The sequence below is a fragment of the Meles meles genome, chromosome 11 (genome assembly GCF_922984935.1).
Source record: "Meles meles chromosome 11, mMelMel3.1 paternal haplotype, whole genome shotgun sequence".
Lineage (NCBI taxonomy): Eukaryota > Metazoa > Chordata > Mammalia > Carnivora > Mustelidae > Meles > Meles meles.
The window spans coordinates 52,093,391-52,120,907 of record NC_060076.1 but is presented as its reverse complement, the minus strand read 5'-3'; the positions used below and the strand labels follow the sequence as shown (position 1 = coordinate 52,120,907).

The following is a 27,517-nucleotide window of genomic DNA, read 5'->3' as shown; positions in this document are numbered from 1 at the left end:
GTGTTAAAGGAAATGCAGTATTTCCCTTTGGTCCAAGAAGATTATTTTCCTGCTGTGCAATATTACTACACAAAGAGTATGTAACCCTTATATCAAGTCAAATATTTACTCCATACTGGAAAACAGTTCAAAGTTATCATTAATTCAAATATTGTTTCTCTTGTGTCTACTGAACTGTCCTAGTTACCTTATGTTCGGCATAGTCTCTAAAGCCAGAACTAAAATTAAAGCCAACTGTGTCTGTGGTTTACAGTTGGTTGCACTGTTTCCTGTGTGATTTTCTTTCTGGATTTTTTTTTTCTTTTTGAATTTAAATTCATGAGATCTATTCTAGAGTCTTGGGCAGTAGAGCAAAAAGGGCGTCTTCTGTCACTTCATACATATGAATGTGTTGTTATTGCTCAGTTTCTTCTCCTGTTTTGCTTATAGTAGAAAACCTGCTCTAACTTGCTGATTGCCTGGAAGGAAAAAGAATTCAAAAGATGGACAGTTAAGGCCATATTACAGCTTTGACACATATTTTATTAATGAAGATTACTGCTTGATTAAGCATTGCTAGTAAATGGAGAATGATTAGGATATGGCCATCAGATTCAGGCTCAAACAGATAATTCTCAAATTTGCAGTCTTGCATAAGAGATGCTTTGCAGCCCCAGGAGACCCCCTCCAGCTCCCATAACCTCTCCTTATAGCTCCCCTATAATGCTGGTTACAGTGTTTATTATCTGTGGATATGTCTGTGTACTTCACTCAGTTGTGAACTTCTCAAGTTAAGTTCTGTTAAGAGAATGAATTCATTTAAAACACAGCATTCCACACTGGCCTTCCTATGGATAGAGAAATAGTGGAAACAGTGGAATCTTTGGATACAGAAGTATGGATTGAGTCCTGCCTTAACTGTTTACAAACTGTGCATCTTTAGACAAATGTCTTCTCTTTTTTGAGCCTCAGCTTCTTGATCAACTAAGCTGGAAAAATAACCCCAGAAGTCATTGTCAGTGTCTTGAGAACCACCTCAGTGGATGTTTTGAGGGAGCTGGAGGATGTTACGAAATGCCTCGCACAGGGTGGTCCTGTTACTCATGCCATCACTCAACTTCCATTCCTCCCTAAAGCTCTCCTTTTAATCTTAAAACACTGATTTCATAGGACTGATGTTTTTCAAGATTCCCAGAGAAGCTCTTGTTACTTTCTCAATTCCCCGCACATTTTTTGAAGTCAGGATCAAAAAAGTCATTATGCTCTTGGAAGTTCACTTATTTATTCATCCACTATACAAATATTTTATTGAGTCTTTGCTATATTTTAGAACTACAGATATGAAAATGAACAAAACAGATCAGTTCCCTGTTCTAATGGTGCCTCTTAGTAATCATAAAGATAGACAAAGGGTCAGCAAGTAAATGAGAGCAATTGGTTCTAAAAAATGCCATGCAGAATACCAAATTTTGAAGTGGAGAATAGTTGGGGTAATGGAAACCTATTTTGAACAAGGTGGCGAGAATGATCCTTTGAGATGGTGACATGTGACAGTGTCACCACATTCCTCTTTTTCTCTGGCTCTGGGAGACCTGCAGAATAAGAGCCTCTGCCTTGTGGTCACCTGGCTCTTTGAACCAACTTCAGCACATAGATGGGCTTCCCTTCAGCCAGGCTTCCACTTTCTCTCCACTGGAGTGGTCCTGCCAACCCTTTTACCCCATCAACCAATGGGTTCACCTCTCCAGACAGTGCAGTGTGGCTTCCTTAATTTCCTTGGCTCTCAGATTTCATGGATGTCAGCATCACCGGGGGTTTCTCAGAACCATATTGCTGGGCTCCACCTCTAGAGTTTCTGATTCATTTAGGCCTGAGAATTTTCATTTCTAGCAGGTGTTGGTTTGCAAGCTCCTCAGGAGATTCCGGGGTATGATCTGAATCGGGCCCCTATATGTGGAGAAAAGGGAGAGACTGAAGAAAGAGTAGGCCACTCCAGAGTGGTAAGTGGCAGGTTTAACAAGCAGGGGATCTTGCATATGAGACTTGTCTTGGGCAGCCACAGGATAAGTAGCTCTCTGCACCTGCCCCCCAAATTCTGAAAGCTTATGTAGAGGTCTTAACTGGGTTCAGTCATTTTGTACCATCCAAATGGTCTCCATACCACATCACTGTCTCAAGATTTCATCCTTGGAACAGTTTCCAAGGGTACAAGGAAGTCAAGTTGAATGCAAATTCCAAGGACAGGGGAGGAGGTGAGAGCCTCCAATTGCTGGGGTCCAGCTCATGGGTCTATCAGCAGTCATGACCTCTCAGTGACCTTCAATGGTAAGTTCTCAGGTGAGGTTGATGCCACTGATCTAAGGATCATAGTTTGAGAGCCACTAACTGTTTTTGCCCTCAGACAGGTAAGTTCATATATTGTGTCCATTTGATCTATTTATAAAATAAATACACACAGGCAGCGCTTACACAGTGCCTATAAAATGCTGGGCACTGTGCTAAGTGATCAGCACACGTTATGTTAATTAAGATTTATAATGATCCTTTGGGGTAGGTATTATCCTTTTTCTCCATGCTACAGATGAGGAAATGAGGGCACAGAGAGGTTAGGTTGTTTCCAGGTCACTTAGCCAGAAAATAATGGAGCTAGTGTTTGATTCTGGCTCCACAGTCCATGCTCTTAACTACTAGGTGAAAACAGGTGGTGGGTGTTGTCTAACCCCTTGGATTTTCTGTGATGTTACATGACATAAGCTGTAGGGTGGGCTGACTGTGTATGTGTGTTGAAAGTCTCCTTCCCTTATCTTTATTCCTTATGTAAAAAGGAAGGCTAATTGACCAGTTGTTGAGTCATGCAAAGTGTTAAAATACTGACAAGAAAGTGACTTTTTGGTAGGAATGGCTACTAGCCCAGGGTAGTGATGGAACAGTGGTTCTAGAAAGATGAGTTGAATAAACGTGTGAATTCTGAATGGTGGGAATTAAAATGAACCCAGTGGCGTTTTCTCTTGTGTTATTGGATTAGATTTCAAATCTGAGATTTTCTGCACAGGTCACAAAAATATGAACTACAAAAGAAAAAAGTGGTGAAATGGACTTTGTCAAAATTCATAACTTTTGTATCTTTCAAAGAACATCTAGGGAAGCAAGCCATGGACTTGGAGAAAATATCTGTAAAACATAAATCTGATAAAGGGTTTGTGTTCAGAACATATAAAAATGTTTTTTTGTATAATAATAATAAGAGCAACAACAACACAGTAATAAGAAGATAGGTTCCCCAATTAAAATTTGGGAGAAGATTTAGAGAGGCATGCATAAAAAAAGATACACAGATAACCAGTGAACATATGAAAAGATGTATATCATCACTAGTTGTCAGAAAAATGCATAGTAAACCCACAGTGGGATAGGCCTGCGTACCCACTAGAATGGCCAAGGTCCAAAAGATTAACAATACCAAGTGTTGGTGAGGATGTGGAGCAACTTACATGTTGCTGGTGGGAGGACAAATTGGAAAACAGTAGGGTACTATCAATATTATAACATTAGACATATATTTGCGATATAACTCAGCAGTCTGACTCCTTGGTGTTTGTCAAAGAGAAATGAAAACTTGTCCATACAGACTTTTGTATGAATGTGCATGGTAGCATTACTCAGACTAGTACCTGGACACAAGCTAAATGTTGTAAGTCTGTATCATGGAAGCTACTCAAAGATAAAAAAGAACAAAATATTATTATATTCCAGATACATGCCAGATTTTAATGACCCTTAAAAATTATTCTAAGTGAAAGAGGTCAAAGTCAAAAGAATGATCTGATTCCTTCTCTATGAAATTCTGAAATTGGCAAAACTAGCAATAGGAAGCAGACCCATGGTTGCATGTGCCAGAATTTGGGGAGGTCTTATCGACTGCACACGAGTATAGAGAACCTTCCAGGGTGGCAGTATGGTTATAACTTGGATGTTCTTGTGCTTACAGGGTTGTGTACAATGATAAGTTCTGTCACACTGTACAATTAAAATTTTATTGTAATTATTTTAATTGTAATTAACTTGCAAAATTATAAATTGTACCTCAAGAAGGTGAAAACATTTAAAAAATACATATACACTCTCCTCCAACTTCTCTATTTGCTTCTACCTGTGAAGCATTCTGCCATGTTTCTTAATTAAATGTGGTAATAAAGGATTATTCTTCCAGCAATTTATATTCTTACTCTTTTACTAGTCGTTATGTGAGTAGAGAACTTGCAAAAAGCTTACTTTTTCTTATTTATTATTTAAAAAACATATTAATCCAATTTGCTGGCCCTTTATTATTTTTTTTTCAAGAGCGTTATTGCCACTCACTATTAAAAAGGACTGGTTTAAGAGGAAGGGGGGAACAACAACAAAAGGAGAGGTTTATGGTATACATTTTCTGTTTGAAACCATAACTTGTACTTCACAATATTAAAGAACACTGCAGCATTTGTATTTCCTTAGAAAGGCCTCCCTCATCCGGTTTTCTCATTTGTGAAACAGGCCTAGCAGCGCCCGCCTTGCAGTACTCCTAGGAACATTCTGCAGAAGTAGAGGTCCCCTATGCGGACATGGCTCTCTGCTGGGCTGGTGGCTCTCCTGGGTTTCTGCACAACGTTTCTTACAGTTTCCCTAGAGCTGAGGTCTGAGAATGTTTTGAAATGTTTACTTGAAATGTTTATTTACTTGAAATGTTTATTTTATTTAGTCATTTACTGGGTCCTTGAAATGAAGATGAAATTATACAAAGATTCCGATCAGTTTTAACATATCAGAGAGGCCTCATAGAATTTTTTTTTTTCTTTCAGCATGTTGTCTAATGTAGAATAACAGTTAATGACATAGGATTTCAACTTTTTCACTTAAATTCTAGGGAAGAATGTAAGTATAAAAAGCTTGCCTTTAGAATTGCCCAAATTTATGCATACATTTTAAGTGAAATAGTGGAATTGAATTTAGATATACAATTATATGATCCTTTTTATGATAAAATGAAAGTTTCTGTTTGGTTTTTACCTGTATGAGTTCTTTTTTTTTTTTTTTAAATTCTTAAGCTTTTATAACGGAGCCTTTTAAGGAGTAGATGCTGATTCTTTGATCAGTTTTCTAATATTATAGTCTGTGTGCTGTGCCAAATATTACAATTTCACCTCCTAGCAGCCCCGTGGCGTTTGCAGGCAAAGAGCTTTTCCAGCCCCTCTGAGATTAAGTTTGGTCACCATCTCCCCATTGCTCCTGAAGTGCAGATGGGAGGAGAGATATGTCTATGAGATCAAATCCATAAATGTTTCAAATTCAGATTCCCGTTTTATTACGATCTGAAGTTATCAGGGCACAAAGCTGCTTTCTGAATTGACCTGTGAAATAAATTTATTTTGAGAAAAGATGGAATACTTTTTAATCACTAATAGTGAATGTGTTTGTTTTTCCAGTGTGCAAAAACACTATGGAAGAAACTGTGGGGAAAGACTAAAAGGAATAATAGCTAACACTCAGCAAGTTCTCATTGTGTGCCAGATGCGATGCTAGATGCTTTACGTGGGTGATTCCGTTAGTGTTTACAACAGCTCTTTGAAAGAGCTCTTGTTAGTTACACACACACACAAACACACACACGCTTTATCATTTGAGGAAAGTGCTGCAAATGGTGGAACTGGGATTCAAATTCACACCACAAGCTGGTGTTCTTCACTCTCACCTTCTTCATCTGTAGGATGAGGATAACAATCGAACATGTTGTGAGAGTTCAGTAAGTGCTAAAAACTCTTGGTATTGTGGTATCTTGGTATTACTTACCAGTAGCAGCTGTTAACAGCGACCACTGGAATGGGATTGTGAAGATTAAATAAGTCATGTGTATAAAGCACTTGGTACTCATTGTGACATGTAGGCACTCAAAGAGACACCTGTTAAATTGGACCTTGAAAATTAACAAGGTTTTTTTATATGGAGATCAGTGCTTGGGGGAACGAACATGATCAAGATTAGGGACATGCATGTACAAAGATACTGAAGTGGGATTGAGGACTGTTAAGTGTTTAGTTTATTTACATTAAGGTACCCAGGAAGAATAGGAAGCTGGATAGCAAAGGTAACTTGGGGCCAGATCATTAAAGATGAATGTCAGGCAAATAAGTGTGCCTCTATCCTTCTTTAGGAAGGGCAGTGTGCCTATTTAACTTGTTCAAAAATACACAATATTTATTTCTTGGCATTGGTAAATTAATTATTTAGACACTTGAGAAGGAGAATTCCCTTGGACTATTTTCTTTTTGGTGTTATTTAATACATTCGTTTTCCAAAATGTACTAAGATAGAGTCTTGATAGAATCAAAGCTGCTCTGAAAATGAACTGTTGGCTTCTTTTAAGTAGCTTCTTAGGGTTCTAAATGATGGTGTTAGTGGATCTCGGATACTGTCTCGGTCTATCTTTTGGTGTAGCCATTGTGTTCAAAAGAGCTTCCTGTGATAGTTTAGTTTCATTCAGGTTGAAGTGATGCTAACTCCTAGAAAAAGGTGACAATTTAGGTTACAAATGAGGACCCAGAAGCAAAGTATTGTGAACTCTTCATTGCATAATCAGTCAACCCTTTTTCAGTTATTACAAGAACATCTGGATACAAAAAGGATGACTTCATCAAAGATTTTCTTTTATTCTGAGTATAATTGTGTTTCCTGTGTTATATGGTATGAAAGTGCATGTTTAAAAATAGATCTGTCAGTGTGGGCTTTTATGCTCTTTTCTCTTAATTCAAACATTCATTATAGCGTTCTGTAGTATACATTTTTAAAGGCAAAGTTACAACCGTATTTTGAATTTAACAACTTATTTTACCTCACAAATACTGCATTCTAGTTTGGTCAAAAGGTCTCTGTTTTCAGTATGATTTAAATGAGACAATAATTAGAAGTATGATAAAGCTGAATATGTAAGTCACCAAATGTGTGATTTTTTTTTTTTATTTTTCCAAATGTGTGATATTTAAGAAGACACTGGGGAATGCCATAAAACGTACTTTTCCTACTTCAAACGGAAAGTAAATTAGTTTTCTATGTGCTTTTTGAACTCACATAAGTGAGTTTGGCTCATTAGACTTAGCTCAAATGAGGCAGCCCAATTTTCTTGTAATAAAACTATATATAAGGCATCATTTCAGGCAAAAGGAAAATAATGAATGTTTCCAGTTGTTTTGAATAAAAAATGCATAATACTGTTTTTCCTGGAAAAGCTGAGCTACTTTTTTGCTATGCTGGAATTCTGAGCAGATAAACATTTCAAACCAATTTGTTATACATCTCTTGTAAGAGAGACAAATGGGAAAGAGGAATCACAGTTAACAGTTTGACAAGTTTGTACTAAAATTGTATTTAAAACATCCAGTGTTCTATGCAGAAAAAAAATGTAGAATGACTCATACTTCAAGTTAATCAAAAAGAAAAGCCTTCATATCCACTAGTTTTTATTTAGTGTCCCACACGTTTCTAATATATTGGCAACAACATCTTCCTTGGAGAGAGTAATGTCGACTTCGTAACAGCTCTGTCTAGAACTTTGACTAAAAATGAGTTGGGATGATGTTTGTTTTATTCAGATTTTCAGTATCAGTTAAGGAATAAAATATTGCACATGTATGTTGATATAAAATAAGTAAAGCATGGTTACTATTAGGATTTGTACTTAAACTAGAAATAAATGACATCCTTATAACAATTTGAAGTACACAAAAGAGCATGAAATCTAGCCTATTTGAGGTGGTAATCTACTTGATCTTTTCATGGTTAACTAACAGTTACATTTTCGTAAAATCCTAGGTAAATGTTAATATAAAGGATAAAGCAGACCTTAATACATCTGGTCCTATTTGGAATATATTAATACATGAGATTGCTTGTGATGATTCTTTATTTTAAAGCCTTTATTTAGACTTTCCTCTATTCCTTGCCCTTACGCGTTGGGTTACCCTGATGTCCTAATTATAGAACGATGATAAATCCTCCAGACCTGAATTCTGACACCCTATCACTGACCCCAGACCTTTTCTCTGATCTCCTCTTTCCCCTATTTGTGTGTGTGTGTGTTCGTGTGTGTGTGTGTGTGAGAGAGAGAGAGAGAGATAGAACTTGTATTGTTTCTTGACTTTGCTTCTTGATTTTTTTCTGTTTTTTTACTGTTCTTGCTTTCCATATACATAACTTATTTTAATTGCCTTTCTTTATTTTCTTCCCCCCAAATTTCTTTTTCTTTTGTATGTATTTTTAGAATAGTTGTCAAGCTCCCTCAAATTCCTTTTTTTAAAAGAAGATTTTATTTATTTATTTGACAGAGAAACATGCAGGAGAGGGAGAAACAGGCTTCCTGCTGAGCGGGGAGCCAGATGCCGGGCTCGATTCCAGGGTGCTGGGAAGACAAAGGCAGATGCTTAACGACTGAGTCTCCAGGGCACCCCAAGCTCCCTCAAATTCCTGATAAGATTTTTTAAGAATTGCACTGATGTTATAAATTAATTATAGAGAAACTTGACATCTTCAAAATGGCAACTCATCCCTTGCCATGAGCATCTTTTCTCTCCCATTTATTCACACTTTGAGACTCTTGCACAACCTGTGTTAGGTTAATTACTAGATAGATATATTGTCTTTGTTGCTGTTATAATTAGTACTTTGTTTTCCTATTTTGAAATTGATGAATGCAGTGCAGAGGAGTACTATTGATGTATATATACTGGTTTTATACCTGACAGTCTTACAGAGCTCTGCCATTAGTTCTCCATTACCTTGTTATTCCCCGTTGCTTTATTTTTAGTGGTCTGTGGGTGACGTGTTCTTTTGGCATTGGTCTCCAAAGAAGTCTTTATATCACAAGATATTTTTTGCTGGGTAAAAGAAGTTTTAACTTGATGATTTTTCCTTTTAACACTTTAATGATGTCCTTTTCATATTTCTTATATTTTCTCACCTTTAATATTGATATTAGTTATTTAAATTCTTATTCCCCCTACTCCCTCACTTAGTGGCTCAGTAGTTATTTTTCCTCTTATTCTGTCTTCACCTGGGTTTTACCTTTTCTGATGGTGTGAGGCAGGGATCTTTGCCATTTTTTTGCCTTCTCTTTCTTATCAATCTTGCCTGAAAGAATTCTAAATCATTATGCTTTAAACACTACTTGGTAGTTGACTAATCAGCTCTGTTTGTTTGTTTTTTCCAATTCATTGATTTCTGCTCATATCTTCATTGCCTGTCTTCTCCTTTCTGGCTTTATTTTCTTGTTGTTTTTTTTTCCCCTCCTTAATGAATTAAATTATTGGCTTCCTTTAAAATCTTGATTATTTTCTATGAAAGGTATTTAAAGCTCAGAATTTCCTGCTATTATTGTTTTAGGTGCTAAAGTTCTGGCATGAGTTCTTCCCTTGTTGTGTCCTAAGGATTTTTAGTTCCCTTTAATTTATCTTCCTGATATCACATTATCATTCGTTATTATTTTTACATGTGTTATATTTTGGATATGTGAGATATCTTCTAGTTATCCTTTATTATTTGTATCTACCTTTATCATATTGAGGCAAGGTTTAATTTGATGTTTTTTAGGTAATTTTTTGAGGATTCCATTATGGACTTTGAGTGATCAAGTTCTATGAATATTACATGAGTGCTTAAGAAAAACAAATAGTCTGTGTTTCCAAAGATTATGTGTTATTAATTGGTATATTTACATTTTTCTATCATCTCTGAGAGCAAAGTGTTAATATTATATTATCATTTAATCATTTATTTATATCTTCTATTTGCTTCTTTTGGGGAGCATACTAAATTAGCCAATGAAAATAGTTTATTTATCACAGTACCTCAGTCACTTATATCCTTAAATATTTTGTGGTCATACTTTTATGTACATAGATCGCTGTAATTGTTATGTTTTGTTCTGCACCCGTCCTTTGATAAGTAGGTAAATTCTATCCTTTGTCCTTCATGATGTTATTGGCTTTATATTCTATTGTATCTGATAGTAAAATGCTCCCCTGGTTTCTTACATTTTATGCTTCTCTAACATGTATTTTGTATACCTTAATGTTGACTGTTTGAGTCATGATTTTTTAAAAGCCCAATCTGAGAGTCTATCTTTTGGTATTCAGTCTTATCAGCTTGTTTTTATTATGGTTACATTTCTATTAGGCTTATTTTTGCCATCTTCTTTTGTGTTTTCTCTTTCTCAGGCCTGTTTTCTTTCTTGCTTACTTACTTTCTTGCATTGCTTTCTACTTTTCTGTCTTCCACTGGCAACACTTTTGAGCCGTGTATTATTTATAACCTGAGTTCTTGGAAATTCTTGACTCTTATTTTTTAGTTATTTCTTCCATCTGTTCACTCTTTTGCATTCTTCAGAGACTCCTAAATTTCTACCTCTGCCCTTTAAATTTCTTATATTTGATTCTTCCTCTTCTTCCTCCCTTCTAGATGTCATCTGGAGAGTTCTTTGACCTGGTCTTCTCAGATACTGTATTGGTTGCTTAGGCTTTTGTCTTTCAGTCTCAGTGCTTATGTTCCTTAGATGCCTTATAGTTTTCTCTGAACACAGTTTTAGTTACTCTGGAATTGTTATCTGCCTCGGTAATGATGTCTACCTGAAACTAGAAAACTGGGATGGAAAAAAGGGAAGAAAATACAAGAAAAGGTAATTAGACAAGTGAACAGAGATATAGAAAATCTATGCATGATGTTAGCTAACAGAATTTAACTGTGTTTCAAATACTAAAACCAATAATATATTGGTAGAGTATAAGTAGAGTCTCAGGGCGTGCTGCCACACAGTGTTCTCTTATTAATATTTTCACCGACAACATAGATCGAGAACTACTTAGCCTTTCTCTGCGTGAAAAATGAAAGCCCTCTCTGAAGCAGAAGTTGTGTGACTCTGTGGGAAAACTTGTGTGGAGTTAGGTTTGTCCAGTAGGAGGAAAAAGGAAAAAAAAAATTCTCACGAATTGAGTTCTTTCTGTGTGGTAAAGGCACCATCCCACAGTTTTCTCTTTTAATTCCCACAGAAGTCCTCTGAGGGGTAAGTAGCTACCACTCCCATTTTACAAATAGTCCTAGGGAGAGTGACGTGAGGAAGGTGCTAAATAGCAGACTTGGAAGCAGAATCTGAAGCAGAGTCACCGGCTTTATATACTCCTGAAAAGAGAACCATGTGAAAGTTGTAGTGCTGGAGATCATGCATTTACTGTGTGTGATGTGTGGGCAGGGATAAAAAAAGACCAATATGTTGAAGTGATTTGCTGCTCAAAGGAACTTAACTTATACAAGGAAGCCTGAAGGATGAGCGTGGCTTCATTCGAGGGCAGTGAATTGGGCTAGTCATACAAAACAATACATACTGCTTTGGTGAACATTCATGGGGACCTTCACAAGAGGCCGACATGGGGTGTACAGGATAACACAGCCTCAAGTAGGTAGTCATAAAAGAAGTGACTAAGAAGATTTTTTTTTAACCCCGAGAAAAGTAGCTGTGCCATTTATTTAGATAGCCAGGCTTCTGCCATTATTCGTTCTGCATATTAAGCTTTGACTTTTCCTTGACTCTCATTAACAATTTGTCCTGAGAAGGTGTTAAGCTGAGGAGAGAGCCAGCAGGCTGTGGGATGGCAAGAAATCCAGAGAATCCTTTTCCCCATCAGAAGAAAACCAGGCTGGAAAAACTAATCCTTCTCTGGCTGCTCCTTTCTGCTGACCCCCAACCTCTGCTGCCCTGGTGAAGAATTAATCGTCCTTTCTCTATGTCTTTGTTCATGTATCTTCATAATCTGTCTTCACTGTGGTGATTGTAATGTATTTCTCTTGTGGGTTTCTGCACTATTTCTCCTAAAAAACTTTAAAAGAGAATGAGGATTGCTTTTTGTTTTTTTTTCTCCTCTGTGTTCAGTGAAGTTTTGTGTTATCCAAATGAGTGGATAAGCAGTAACTGAAAATGCAGTAATAGATAGGAACTTTGCTTTTTGGCTACACAGTGGAGATTTTGGAGGCTTTTAATTTGTTTATAAATGAGTTCTGTCCTTGAGCCAGTAGCCTCTCTGTAAGGCCTCTCTGTTCAGAATGAGTAGAATTTAATGGCGACAGTAATATATAATATATAATGATGAAAGTAATCTCATAAGAAAAAATAAGAAAACTTTCAGAAAAAGATTTGTGAAAATGAAGTTGGAGGTACACAGGACTTCAATCACCACCTACTGCTCTAACCAGCAGCGCGTGTGAATGAGAAATGGTACGCCGAAGAGTATGAGAACACATTGTTTTGTGACAAAAGTATAATTCCCTCTCATAATAAGGAGAGAAAAATGAAGTTCTAGTAAAAAAGAAAAATAATAGGGTGTGGTAATGTGGACATTTTCCATCAGAATTGTTACTTTTACTGACAAAGACAGGCTGCTCCTACAGGATGTGATAGGAGCTCTGCAGTGAGAGGGATTAGGTCCTGGAAGAAGTGGTGGTTCAGTGCTCTGCTCATGTTCATAGATCAAAGAGTTTTTTGCCTTTCTGTAAAAAAAAAACCCCTTAGGAGAGGGAGGTGATGAAGAGGAATTAAATCAGCATGCACTATCCATTTTCTCTGGAAATGCTTTGGACACCTAAGAGGCTTTAAGCCAGGGTCCATGAGTGGAAAGCTGTAAAGGGTAAAAGAAAAATCACAGTCCAGTGGGTCAGAAGACTAGTTTATTTAAAAGTAAATATCTAGATGTTGTTTCATTGTCTTGTCTTTCAGAATGCATGTGGTGCTTCTTTTCTCCAATCACTTGTAGTAGGAGGACAGCAAGGAGCACATGTTCAGGCTTTCTTCACTCCCCCTCTCCTAGCCCCCCTGCTGTGGGGATATTGGGTGTTTTACTACATCTCTGGCTCTGCCTCCCTGGTCATACCGCTTGAGAAGCAGTGATAGGAACTGAGTCTAATACAACATACAACGGCATGACTTGGCTTTTCAAAATATGTACTGTATGATGGATTGACTTATATACCCTGTAAGTTCAGTTTGAATATGTAATTTTCAAAAGGGATTTGAGGAAAATTTGTTCTGCATTGTACCCTAATTCCCTAAAACCATAAAAAAACCCCAAGTAGTGCTTATTTAAACATACCACTTACAAATTAAATGTTTTATATTTATACGGCCAAAGTGAGGAGCAAATGAAATGGTTTCAGATGGTGGTTGAGACATTTTTCTTTATTTTTCACATCAGTTGACCTAGTTGCTTGGTTCATAGTCTGGGTCTTGCTCCTCTGGACTTCTAGCCCCATGCACAGCTTTTGAACACATAGGATATAACTGGCCCACGTGGTCTGAACTGATGCTCTGAGGGCCACTATCCCACAGTGACTATCTATAGCCAGCGTCCCTGCCTGCTCTGTCTCACAAAGAGGGTAAAGGGGTTCTGGGTTGCTCTACACAGAGACCTGCATTTTTTTTGACTTGCAGAAAAACTACTGTTAAAAAAGATCAACCTGGCATATTTTCATTTGGGATTGCATTTGAAGTGTCTCATTTCTTCAGTTCTCTGTTTTAGTGTCCTAAAGTCCTTTAGGGAGTAAAGTATGGCTATGTATAAGCTACGTGTAAGCTTCTAGTAATAGACTTTTATTCTGATAAAGTTTTTGGTTTAAGTGCCACATAAAAATGTATGCATGCTCTGACTAGGACTAAGAGTGTCCAAATTCAACACATATAATTTTAAACTGGTTTGAAGTGTCTGCAGATATTCTTTTAGTTATAAGCTGAGCTTAATTTCAAAAGCAATAAAAATACTACGAAAGCAATTCTTTAAACTTTGGCGTGGCTTTGAGGTAACATTAGTCTTAATTTCATGGGCTGATGAACTGCTCAGTACAAAGGAAAGGAGTTCTAATGATGCTCATTTTATGGTAATTTGTTCTCTGTGTGAAGTATATCATAATTATATCATACTTTGAGAGGAGAAGATGGACTAGAGAAAATTTGTGATCACTTTCTAGCTTCTGATTTAAAAAAAAAGTTGAAAATCCCTCAAAGGTAAGTTTAAAACTCCTGTTCTTTGGCCTTGTGTTCCACCCAGAAGCTTCAGTCACATGACTTTCACGGTCATTAATGGAGTTTGCTTTTAAGAGGTGGTCCCTGCTGGTAGTGCAGTGTGAACGGATATCAAAGTCGCTGGGATTTGTATTTGTTCAAATATAGGACACATGATAAAAGCTCAACCCGATGATATTTGAAAGAGAAAATTTGAGGCGTTCAAATGAAAAAGTGGGATGAGGGGTTGGAGAAGAAATGTAGGCTAGGATGCAAAGCCACCCTTCCTTTATCCCCCATGGCACTTTAAACAAAGTGACTTGACTACTTTACTGAGAAGCAGTCTTTCATTTCGGGGGTGGGGTGTGAAAGAGCTAGACTAGTTTAGAATTCAGTCTTCACATGGATTTCTTTCTTTTTTTTATTCAAGATTTTTATATATCGGAGAGAGAAGCGCATGAGCTGGGGGAGGGGCAGTGGGAGAAGCAGACTACCTGCTGAGCAGGGAGCCTGATATGGGGCTCCGTCCCAAGACCCTGAGATCATGACCTGAGCCGAAGGCAGATATTCAACCAGCTGAGCTACCTAGCTGCCCCTTCAGATTGGTTTTCTAAAAATTGTCACTAAATAGACAATATTAAATTTCATTATTTTCTACCTAAATTGTGTTGGTAGATCATGTACAGTATTGTCTCATTGATCATTTCTATTCGGGTGTTTTTAATTTTAATTATTATTTTTAAAAATATTTTATTTGTTTATTTGACAGAGATCACAAGTAGGCAGAGAGGCAGGCAGAGAGAGAGGGGGAAACAGGCTCTCCGCTGAGCAGAGAGCTGGATGCGGGGCTCGATCCCAGGACCCTGAGATCATGACCTGAGCTGAAGGCAGAGGTTTAACCCACTGAGCCACCCAGGTGCCCCTAATTTTAATTATTTTGATGGAAAGATTTGCATTAAGAACGTTATCCATAAATAGGGGAAGTGTTAATATTCTTTAATATGTCGTATTTTTCAGATTAGTTAACTGATCAATATCAAAAAGTCAGTAGAGTGGTCTTAGAAAAGAGCCAGTTTGTTGAAAGTTGAATTTTTTTGCCTAGATCAGGATATTAGATAATAATTTAGATATTGGACCATAACTTAGAAAAATAATTTTGTGCCACTGCTTTGTGGATTGTAAGTACGTATAGACTTGCCTTTGGTACATTGGTGAATATTTCGTTGTGCTTGGAATATCATAGATTTTCAGTAATAAATAATAAATTGTTAAAGTATATGCCTATGATTACCATCTTTTAACTTAATTCTCTTCATACTTTTAGTCATGCAAAGAAGAAATAACTGCCAGGAGTAGCTATTTAAATTGCATTCTGATCTCTTGAGGAACTTGTTTGAATATTTTTCATGCTTATCAAAAAAGGCTTTTCAGTGGGTATTCTCTTGTTTGCTTAAAACATGAATGTGATTGACAAGTTAAAGAGACACAATTTAGGCTAGGAAAAGAGGATTAAAAAGGTAAAATAGCTTTTAAAAAGAATTTATAGTGAAGATTGAAAACTGACTTCATTGAGTGGTACTTAACTGCTTGAAGTGTAGGTTAACAGAAGTACTCCCTGATACTATAAAAGTATGAAAATTCTTTTTTCTTTTTTTTTTTCTTTTTTACAGAGAGAGAGAGAGATTACAAGTAGGCAGAGCAGCAGCCAGAGAGGGGAGGAAGCAGGCTCCCCGCCAAGCAGAGAGCCCGATATGGGGCTCGATCCCAGGACCCTGAGATCATGACCTGAGCCGAAGGCAGAGGCTTAACCCACTGAGCCACCCAGGTGCCCCGAAAATTCTTAAATTATAAACAAAATGTGACTGTTCTTAGGGAATGATCATGAAATACTGTTTAAACCTCAGAGAAGAATGTAACTGAATAATAAACTTACGCACACTGAATTAGTATTTTAGTTCAACTTTTTTTTTCTTTCTTTTTTTAGTTCCTACTAGTTGCTAGGTACTTTATTTTGAGACTTAGTGGTTTAGGTGATGCATAACACATAATCCTGCCTTCCAGGAGCTTCTGGTCTAGTCAGAAAAAGAGAAGCATAGATAGGTCATTTTAATATACTGCAGTAAACACTGTGGTAAAGCTGTACAATGAGCGGGTGTAAGATTTGGGGCAAGAAAAGAGCAAGATTTTGAGAGCAGGCTGTCTTCTCATCTGCCTCATGTCACACCATGTAGAGATGAGAGGACTGGTCTTGGTAGGAGGAGGTCCCCCAACCCACAAGACGGCAGGCTGTTGTGGCTGACTTGGATTCTGATGTCTGATGTAATTACTTGTGCCTTTAGGGAAGATACTTACCTCTCCATTTCTTCCTTTGTGAATTAGGGATAGAAGTAAAAATACCTGCCTTACCAGGCGGTTATGCAGACCAGAAAGGATAATTGTGCCTGAATCCCCTTTGCAAGCAGGGAAACAGCATATGCGTGTTAATTGCTAATACTCTTAGTGCTCACTTTCTGACTTTTGGCTCTTTAACCCTTCCGTGCACTGGATTTATCACATCTAAAGAGGCATAAAAATAGTTTCTTGGACATTGGATAATTGTAAGGATTAAGTGAATTAAAATTTGTGAAGCCCTTATAACAGTGTCTAGCACACAGAAGAATTGGTCACTATTTTAATTATTCTTGCAGCAGAAGAGGGTAACTGTTTCTGTGATTCTGGTGGAAGATTTTCAGCATACTTTTTGTGTGTGTGTACACATTTAGTTTTATTGTAACAAAGCTACTTATACACTTTTAACATTTAAAACTGAGCATCATCTTTCCAGTGAAACAAAAAGAAAATTTAAAAATAAACAGGAACAAAATTACAATAGAGAATGTCAATTCCAAATAAGATCCTACAAGTTCTGCTGATTCTCCCATCGAGTGGCAGGGCTCAAGTCATCATTAGGAGAGTTTTATTTTAAAAGTGTCATCTTAAACTGCAAGGATGTCCATTAAACATCACAATTAAACATACCAAAAGAGAAGCCATGTTGTCAAAATGCCCACTTAACCCACCCAAACATCTCAAACCCACCCTTTGCTGACCTTCTATAACCCCATTTTTAAAGGATTTTTTTCTTTTTTTTAAACAAGAGAAAGTAGACAGGTACATGTTGGTAAGTGCTAAATGTCCATATTCACATAGAGACACAGTGTAATCTCTGAGCCCAATATACAGAGAAAGGAGGAAAAAAGCTAGAATTCTATGCACTACTACACAGGGGCCTAGCACCCTCCAGCTTCCAGCAGAGCTAAGGGAGCAGAAGGTTTTTCTTTTTTCCCAGAGAGCACGGTGATGTTGATTCCATAAAGTTTTTGTTTTTGTTGAGACAGGAAGGGACAAAAATGAATTTGGAACAAAAAGGGGTAGAGATTCTTTTCCCACTGTATTCTGCTCAAGGTATTTCCCCCCAAAATAAGCTGAGAACCATGGTATAAAGGGAGAGAAAAAGGAGACTTCAAAAAACAGGGTGAATGAGCATGAGAGGAGAAAAGAAAAAGAAAAAGGAAAAAAAAAAAAAAGACGGCAACTTGCTCCCAGGGACTGAAGAAAATTAAAAAAGGAAGGTTGGAATCCATCCGTTTTCCATTAGTCATCTTCTCCTTCATCCTCCTCTCCTTCCTGCCCCTCATCATCATCTTCATCTTCTTCACCTTCATCCTCATCTCCTTCTTCATCAATATCTTCCAATCCTTCTTCTTCATCATCATCTTCTTCTCCTTCCCCTTCTTTGTCATCCATATCGGGAACCAAGTAGTACTGTAATGGATTTGGCCAAATATCATCTTTGATGACCTCTCCTCACTCATCTGCGCCTGCATCAGAATGGTCAGTAAACCAGGTGAAGAAGCTCTCTGGTTCCTCATGCTGTCTCTTCCTGCTGGCTTTATTCTGTGTTTGACTTGAACGTTTCGTCAAATCCTTTCCAGATTTCCATTTGATTTCAGTGGACTTTGAAGATGGATCACCACTCTCATTCAGATGAAATTCTTTGGAGAGAACTTTATTTTCGAAGTAAGGGTTTTCATTAAAATAAAAATCTATTCTGTAACCTGATTTAATATCTTCAAATTCTGTCACTTCAACTCTTGTCAAATAATGCAGCGTCTCTTCATCCTCCTCCCCAAGCAGTGCAGACACTTGTGGATGGTTGACAAATGTTGTTACCCCAAAATTGGGGATTTTGGTGATCAGTTCCGACCTCTTCTGAAAAAACGGTTGGCGGAGTTTGTTATACTTCTGTTCTACTTTCAAAATCTCCTCACTGGCTTGTTCATTAAGTCTGTCTATTTCATTTTGTACTTCATCAATATGTTCAATTGCTTCTTGCTGTTCTTTTTCTCCCTTATGCAAGTGCTGAGATGTTGATGTCTACCCTGGCTTGGGGGCAGGAGGCAGTCTCGGTTTCTTCGTTTGAGGCGGGAGTGAAGACTGGCGTTTGGGGGCCATGCTGCAAGGAAACTCCAGGAAACCAGGAGAGACGCACGTCTGGAAGCTCTGATTGCTCCAGCATACTGTTTACAGTGCTCTTGACATTAAGATCCCATGCAGTTTTAATGGCTTAGGGAAAAATGGTATGATTTTGGATGGCTATTATAAATAAGCTTCCAGAATTGAATTAACTAATGGTAGGGGCATAAGAAGTGAGCCACTGCTCTGTGTTAATTCATATTGAATTGTTTGAAAATACCACATTCTGGTATTCAGATCATACTCTGTATTGGCTGCAGGAAGTTGGTTTAATGAATAGTAATTAAGATGTTGCCCTTTTGACAGTTATTAATAAATCATTAATTAAAAACCCCAGTCTGGAGTATCTGTTGCTGTTCCTCAGATGAATGGCTACTTACAAGAGAAAACACTTTAATTTTCTTACGGGAGCTATATAGTATCAGTGTCAATTTCCTCGGGGTACTGTTTCCAAAGGAAAATAAAATCTGGATATATTTTGTGTAGACAACTAGCAAGCTTAGTGGCCATTTCTGATACTCTTTTTTAAGTGAATTATAATTCCTCCTCTTTGTTTGATTTCTCCTAGTGGCATATTTTAGTTCCCCTCCCCTTTGGGATGTCTGACAAAAAGCTTTATTTCATCTGAATTTCACTGGATTATCACATTGGATGTGTGAAGGAAAATAGTTTTATCATAACAATAAAAAACAGTAACAAATAATATTGCTTATATTTACTAAATATTCCAGCCACAGTTCTAGACCTTTTTAAAAAATTTTTATTTATTTGCCCGAGAGAGGGAGAGAGAGAGAGAGAGCAAGTGAGCACAGAAGCAGGGGGAGTGGCAGGCAGTGGGAGAAGTAGTCTCCCTAATGAGCAAAGAGCCCATGTGGGACTTGATCCCAGAATTCTGGGATCATGACATGAGCTGAAGACAGATGCTTAACTGACCCACCCAAACATCCCATTTTTAATGCATTATCTCATTTAAGTCACTTAGGAACATTGTGACATTTCCCCATACAATTTTTTATTTAAACTTGATGTTTTGGGGTTACCTGGCTGGCTCAGTTGATAGAGTTTGTGATTCTTGATCTTGGTGTCTTGAGTTTAAGCCCCACATTGGGTGTAGCACTTACTTAAAAAACAAACAAAAAAATCTGAATGTTTTTTCGAAGGTGGTATTAAGGTGTGTTTGCATAGTAAGAATTCTGTCCCGTGTTTATTGGGAAGCGAGCTTGGAAATTATGGGGAGGGTTGTGGCTAAAGTCCTCCAAGCTCTCCCTCTAGATCAACAACCCTGTCCTTATCAGGGTACCAGAAAATCTGTATGAGAAAAGAGTCCTTAGATTAAATCTTTGTGTTTTGGGGAGCACCTGCTTAAAATGCAAATGTCCATGGAGGAGTAACTGATTCAATAGGAACTCAGTTTGTAATGGTCCTCTTCTCATCAAGAATAGAACTGGGGGGCACCTGGGTGGCTCAGTGGGTTAAAGCCTCTGCCTTCAGCTCAGGTCATGATCCCAGGGTCTCGGGATCGAGCCCCGCATCGGGCTCTCTGCTTGGCTGGGAGCCTGCTTCCTCCTCTCTCTCTCTCTGCCTGCCTCTCTGCCTACTTGTGATCTCTATCTGTCGAATAAATAAATCTTTAAAAAAAAAAAAAAAAAGAATAGAACTGCATGAAAGTTCAAGTGACTTCTAATGGGAGAAAGAAAAAAAAAAGAGCGATGAAAGGTTTCTTCCGAGAGAATTAACTGGAATTAGAACTGGGAACCCAGAGAGGGAATATAGAATGGGGAGAGAGAATGGAAAAGAGGGGAATGGGGATGAGGTAAATGACTACCGATGTCCCTCGTATTTACATTGGGATCCCAAATTTTGAAGAAAAATCCCTTTTTGGCTATGATCACTCCCTCAAAGCTTTGTTTCTCTTTGATCGTCTACTGTGTGTTCCTGGGAGAACTCCTCAGCCCCATCCAGCCTCAGCAAAGATGCTGTAGCTCTAGGAAAGCAGCCAGCAAAGCCATTCCTGAGTTACCTTGTAGGTTTGGGAAACATAGGTCTGAGTTATCTTGTGGGTATGGGACACAGACGTCATCCTGGGAGTGTCATCATTTGAAGCAGGTTGGGGGTGTGTGTGTGTGTGTGTATTTTCGTAGTTTGGAAACTACTGGACTGGAAGCTCTGTTTGTTGAGAGGTAACCTAGCATAATGGGAAATAGAGACCTGGGAGTCAGATATTCCTGAATGAAAATTTTGGCTTTAAACTTAAATGCTTATGACTTTGCATAGGTAACCACTTCTTTGAGTATCACTTTTTCATTAAGTGTAAGATGTGTTAGAATACTTCTCTCAAAAGTACAGTTGGAAAAGTTAGAATGAGATGATTTTCCTGTCGTTTTTCAGTTGTTGATTTCTAGTTTGATACAATTATAGTCAGAATATACTCTTTGGTGTAATTTCAGTTCTTTTAAATTTTGTGGTGCTGTGAGAGTATGTTTATGATGAGTCTGGGTGAATGTCTGTGGGCACTTGGTGACTGTGTGTTCTGCTCTTGTGTTAGGTATGTTCAATGTCAGTTAGATCTGTTGGTCTATGTATTGTTAGTTCTTCTGTTTCTCTGTTAATTTTCAGTCTAATGGTCTGTCAGTTGCTGTGTGTGGGAGAGTGTAGTTCCCATGATGAGATGACTTTACAGTGTGCCTGGCCTGGTGTGCCCAGAGTAATGAGCACGATATAACTTAGAGCAGGGAAGAGTTAATGCATGTGTGCTATTAGGTGTCCATATATTTGCAGAGCTGCTTAATGGAAAACAGTTTCATGTCAGAAGATTGAACAAATGCAAAGAAACTGTATGGGAAGACTATTTGGCTCTATAAAAGGGAAGTGTTCTTATCCTAGAACTTTCCATGAATTTAATATCTGAGTCTGTCACCATTAGCTCTCTGGGGTTTATAGAAATACTATTATGCCTTTGTTGCTCTCATGGTTATTAAGCAAATTTGAATACCAGAACCCTCCAACTCTTTCTTTATAAGATGAATTGGATAGATTAGGCTTCTAGTTTTTAGTGACTTTCAGTCAGATACAGACTCGGTATTTGGCCCTCTCTTTTGGTTTGAGAGCACATAGAATGAACATGTTTTCACATTTCATAGCAGCACATGTGAAATTATATGCTTTCTGTTCTTTGGCCAAATCCTTTCTTAATAAACCTCTTGGGGAGGATATAGCCTAATCAAAAGCAAGAAGTTTCATGTTAAGTGACAAAAAAAAAGCCTCAGGCATTGTGCCTTAACAAATCAGTCATTCTTAAAAATCACATTTTATTTCTTTATGCCTCATTTTCTGGAGAAGACTGTCAACTTGTTTGGGCTCTTTCTTTTTCCCCCAGGGGTTAAGAGAAATGAAAGCAGCTAAGTATCTGTTGGTGTCAGAAAGATAAATATCTTCTTTGAAACACCAACATTTAGTAATAACCATAGCAGGGCCACATCATTGTGTTTTAGATGTGTTTCTTTCAAATAACATTGTTGGAATTAAACAAACAAACAAACAAACCTGACTGAATATTGATATTTAGCTGGTGATTTTTATAAAGAGCAGTTACACTGACTGTGATGACTTTTATACTGAGATTCATTTTCCTTATAGGTTTTTCTTCCCTGTTCTCAATTTGCTTTTTTTTTCTTTTTTGCTTTCCCCCTATTATATGGATTAGATTTATTTTTTTCATTATTTTCTTTCCATTGGTTTGGACTGCATGCATTTTATTTCTGTTAGACTTAAATTTTAACATATGTATTCTGATTCATTTTACAAAAGATGAATCTAGCTTCTGGCAAAGCTTGTGAATCAAAGAACTAGGAATTTATTTTGGTTTCAAAAAATGTGACCGCCCAGGGGTTTGAAATACAGGTTTGTTGTTGCTTTGTGACTGTCACCTGACGTTTCATAGTTACTTGTTAATTCTTACTGATGGTTCTGGGGAATGATCCATCCTAGAGATGTGAAGGCTGGCGTAAATCTACTGTGGTAGGATTTAATGCATGTCTCAGCCTTACAGACGTTCTGTTAATGGAGCTGTAATGTTTTTTTTTAAAGATTTTATTTATTTATTTGACAGACAGAGATCACAAGTAGGCAGAGAGGCAGGCAGAGAGAGGAGGAGGCTCCCTGCCGAGCAGAGAGCCCGATGCGGGGCTCGATCCCAGGACCCTAGGATCATGACCTGAGCCTAAGGCAGAGACTTTAACCCACTGAGCCACCCAGGTGCCCTGGAGCTGTAATTAAAGTGAAGTTGCTGCCAGTGACTGAACTTGGGTTGGAAAATGAAAAACAACAGCAAACAATCAAAAGCAAAAATAGACCTTTTTTATGGAACCAGAGTAGCTATTGGAATAGCATAAATTAATGACTTGCCATTTCATTAGTGAACTGAATTTATTTTCCCCCCAGAAGAGATACTCCTCCAGCACCATGTCTTGGTCGTCACCACCAGTGACAGTTTTAAATGAAAGAATGCTGAGGAGGAAAAATACTGAAATAGAGAAATGTCATTTTTAAAAACTATATTTGCCCTTTGGAAATGGTCTTTGGTTTTAGCTTTACTGTATTTATGTTCAAAAGCTTTCATTTAGTATGACCAAATGAAGTTGCTAGCAGCTAAAGGAACAGCTGTTGGAGTGCTATTAGGCTTAAATCTCTGATTAAAACATTGGAATTGTTTTTCTAATCTCCTTTGGGTAAAAACAAATTCCCATGAATATGTTCACAAAGTGGGCTTCCTGTTACTATTTCTCTTACCATATGTGGTATCCAGAAATGTGTTGATGAAAAACAAAATCAAATCAAGGCAATTGTGATGTGGAAATTGGATCAGGCTTCTGGAATTTTCAGTTCTTGGCTTGCTTTGTGTTGCTGACTCTGAGATGCATGTGCAACTCTATATGGATTTGCTTTAGTTTGTTCTTTAAAGATGAAAATTATGATGAGCTTGATCTCGTGATTGTGAGACAGTTGAGAGCTTTGAAGAAGACAGAGTTCTACATTTGAATGAATTGTGTATGTCAACTAATATCAAATTGATATTAGTTGTACTTTATGATACAAACTTATTTCACAAAGAGGAAAATGACATAGATTCTATGATTGTATAGAAATTCAGAAGTGTTTTTTTGGAAAGAGTTAGGAAATATTTTCCAACTACTTCCACATAAAATCTTTGTTCCTAACCCTTCTTCTTCTTTTCCCTTTAATTACTTCAACTGTCCTGGAAAACACGACATTTCAGGGGGAGATTCATTCAAAACACAGAAGAGAGTTAAGATTTTCTTTGCTTGAAAAAAAAATTATATTTTTTGCTTTGATTTTATTTTAAATAAATTGATTATTTTAAGTAATTTTTTTATTTTAGAATGATGTCAAACTTAGAGAAAAGTTCCATGGTTAGCAAAAATACTGCCACATATATACTTCACCCAGATTTGTCAGGGTTTAACTGTTTGCTCCGTTGGTTTTATCATTAGCTTCTTCCCTTTTGTATGCTATTGTTTTTTGAACTATTTGAAAGTTTGTTGTAGACTAATCCTTAAATATCTAAATATATATGTTCTAAGAGTAAGGACATTTTCTTACATAATCTTAGTACCGTGATAAAAGTCAATATATTTTATATGTAGTCCACAGTCTGATTTTCAATTTTGTCAGTTGTCCCAGTAATGACATTTATAGCATTTTCCCACAACCTGGGTCCAAGATCTCTTTGTATGGGTAGTATTTAGTTTTCCTGTCTCTTTGGTTTCTTTTAATTTGGAACCATTCCTCATTCTTACTTGTTATTTCATGACCTTGATAATTGTGGAGAGTACAAGCAAATTATTTCATGGAATATATCTTAACCAAGATTGATCTGTTTCTCTGTGTTGTATTCTAGCACTTGCTCCCTTATTTACTCGTTTATTTACATTCATCATGCACTTATTCAGTGGTTTATAAACTATTACTAAACAGTTTTAATTTTGTCCCACATTTGGTCAGTGGATACTCCTTCAGACTGGCTCCTTAACCATCATAATCTGAGTATTTCCTTACTTTAAGGCACAGCGTGATGGTCCAGCCTTTTTGTACTTTCTCTGCTTCAGTACTGGAGTCAGCCAGCCCAGCAAGGAACCCTAGGTTCTCCTAGTGGAGAGTGGTGTTTAGATCCTGGTGCTAGGTGTGTGTTCATTGCTACTACAGTATCGTAACTTTTAGGCCTTCTTGGAGGTCAAAGCTGGAAAGAAAAGAAAGAAAAAAAAAAGTATCTATATATATACACACTGTATATAATAAGTGCGTATACATGTGTACATGTAACCCATGTCTATACATCTGTCTACCTATCCATCCATCCGTTAGAAGCCATGAATTCACATTGATACTTTCAGTTTGAGTCCAGTACCACAGAGTTCATTCTAGCATTTTTCCTGTCTGTATCTGTAACTCATTTCACCAACTGCAAAAAACCGGGTATCCATTTTTCTCAGTATACCTATTCAATCCAAAAAAAAAAAAAAAAAGTTTTAGAATTTCTTCTCTTTTCTTTCTTTACTGAGATAGCGAGAGAGAACAGGAGCAGGGAGGAAAGGGAGAAGCAGGCTCCTCGCTTAGCTGGGAGGCCCACACAGGGCTCTATCCCAGGACCCTAGGATCATGATCTGAGCCAAAAGTTCTCAATTTAACTCAATTGCTTAACTGACTGAGCCACCCAGGTGCCCCCAAAGTAGTTTTAGAATTTCTAACCTATATTACCATGAAAAAGAAGTCTGATCTTTAGAGTTCAGTATTTGTTTATGGTTCATTCTGTCTTTCAGCTGAGGCTATAAAGTCAAAGTAGTGCATTCCAAAGAGATGTGGGCTGTGTGCCTTCAGCTCAGGTCATGGTCTCAGGGTCTTGGGATCGAGTTCCCCATCCGGCTCTCTGCTTAGCAGGGAGCCTGCTTCTTCCTTCCCCTCTGCCTGCTGCTCTGCCTACTTGTGACCTCTTTCTGTCAAATAAATAAATAAAATCTTAAAAACAAAAGATAGGTGGGCTAGTTCCTTCTTTCTTCAATATGACTATGTTCTTTATTTGATGTAGAGTTGGTTCATGTTTCTGTTGTATTCCATCTTAGGATCCCTCTATTCATGGTTGTTGGTGTTATTTATTTGAATATATAAAACATTACTATGGATTTGAAAGTTTAAGATGTACTCAGAAATGTTGTAACTCTAATTCTTTTCAGGCTATTCCCATCCTGGTTCCTAGTACCTATAGGTAACTTAGTGTCATTAGTTTCTGGCTTATCCTTCCCTTATTTCTTTTGCAAAACTATGCAGGTACATGTATATTTTCTTTTCCCATTCTTCCATGTGCGTAAAGTAACATACATTATATATTTTTTCAGCTTTTCTTTTTTCATTTAGCAGTATATTCTGGATGTCACTTTATATTAGTTCCATAGAGATTATCCTCATTCTTCTTTATAGTAATATAGTATCCTTTGTCTGGATAGGAATAGTTTATTCAGCTAGTTTTCTAACATTGATATTTAAGTTGTTTCTGATATTTCACAATCAGGAACAATGCAGAAAATAGATATCCTAATGCATATATATTTTCATAATGTTGGAGATAAATATTTAGGATAGATTCTTAGAAGTAATGTTGCAAGGACAAAGGGTGAACATATATATATATATGATTTTGTTAGATTGTCAAATTCCCCTCCAGAAGAACTGTAGCAGTTTTTTTCCCTACCTCCCCACTTCCCCCAAGCTGGGGGAGGGCCTTTCCTCACAGCCTTAGCAACGCCCCATGCTAACTTCTCTTTTTCAGTGTTCTTCTAGTATGGATGGGGAGAAACAATTCTATTATATCTATTATGTCATTCCATTATGTCATTGTCTATATGTAATTGGCATGTCTTCTATAATTTATTGAATTGCAGATGGGTCATCAAATGGTGCTTCCCCTGTTTTCCCAAGTTCAACTCTGTGTTCCAGTTTAATTTGAAAAGTGAAGTTATGGAATCAGATTTTATTTCTTTTTTATCGACTCAAAACAAGGGGATTTCTATACATATCAGAGCTTATTAAACTTTAGTGAGCCTCAGCATCACCTGGAGGATTTGTTAAATAAGGATTGGAGGGCCTGGGTGGCTCAGTTGGTTAAGTGTCTGCTTTTGGCTCAGGTCATGATCCCAGGGTCCTGGAATGAAGCTATGTATTGGACTCCCTGCTCGGCAGGGTGTCTGATTGTCCCTCTCCCTCTACCCCTTCCCCCACTTGTGCTATATTGCTCTCTCTCTTTCTCAAATAAATAAAAAAAAAAAATCTTAAAAACAAGCCACAAAGAATAATGAGACTCACCAGCAGAGATTCTGATTCAGCAGGTCTCGGATAAGGCCAGGTTATTTGCATTTCTACAATCCTAGGTGATGCTAACACTGCTGGTGTGGGGTCCCACACTTTGAGGACCACCAGTCTGTATTAGTGGAATGGGTTAGGGAATATCTCAGGGAAGTTGTTAGGTCTTATGACTGACACTGTATTTGAGAAATCATATAGGACAGATATCATCATGTCTGTACTTCCAAAGAGACAAGTTATCTTATAGGCTTTTAAATGTTAGTACTAGAAGGAGATAGAATAGTCTAGCTTTAAGTCATTCATTTATTTATTTTTTTTTTAAAGATTTTATTTATTTATTTGACACAGAGAGATCACAAGTAGGCAGAGAGGCAGGCAGAGAGAGTGAGAGGGAAGCAGGCTCCCTGCCAAGCAGAGAGCCCGATGCGGGACTCGATCCCAGGACCCGGAGATCGTGACCTGAGCCGAAGGCAGCGGCTTAAACCACTGAGCCACCCAGGCGCCCAAGTCATTCATTTATTGAATCATTCATTTATTCATCATATTTCTTGGCTTTCAGCTACATTTGTCAGGCAGTGCAAGGGC

General features: G+C 37.5%; 1 protein-coding gene and 1 pseudogene across 1 annotated transcript in view; one reads left to right on the top strand and one right to left on the bottom strand.

Moving 5' to 3' along the window:
- Window positions 1–27,517, top strand: part of SH3GL2 (SH3 domain containing GRB2 like 2, endophilin A1) — a 214,245-nt gene that overhangs the window by 65,996 nt on the left and 120,732 nt on the right. The gene's annotated exons all lie outside the window — the stretch shown is intronic.
- Window positions 17,198–18,553, bottom strand: LOC123953264 (annotated as a pseudogene).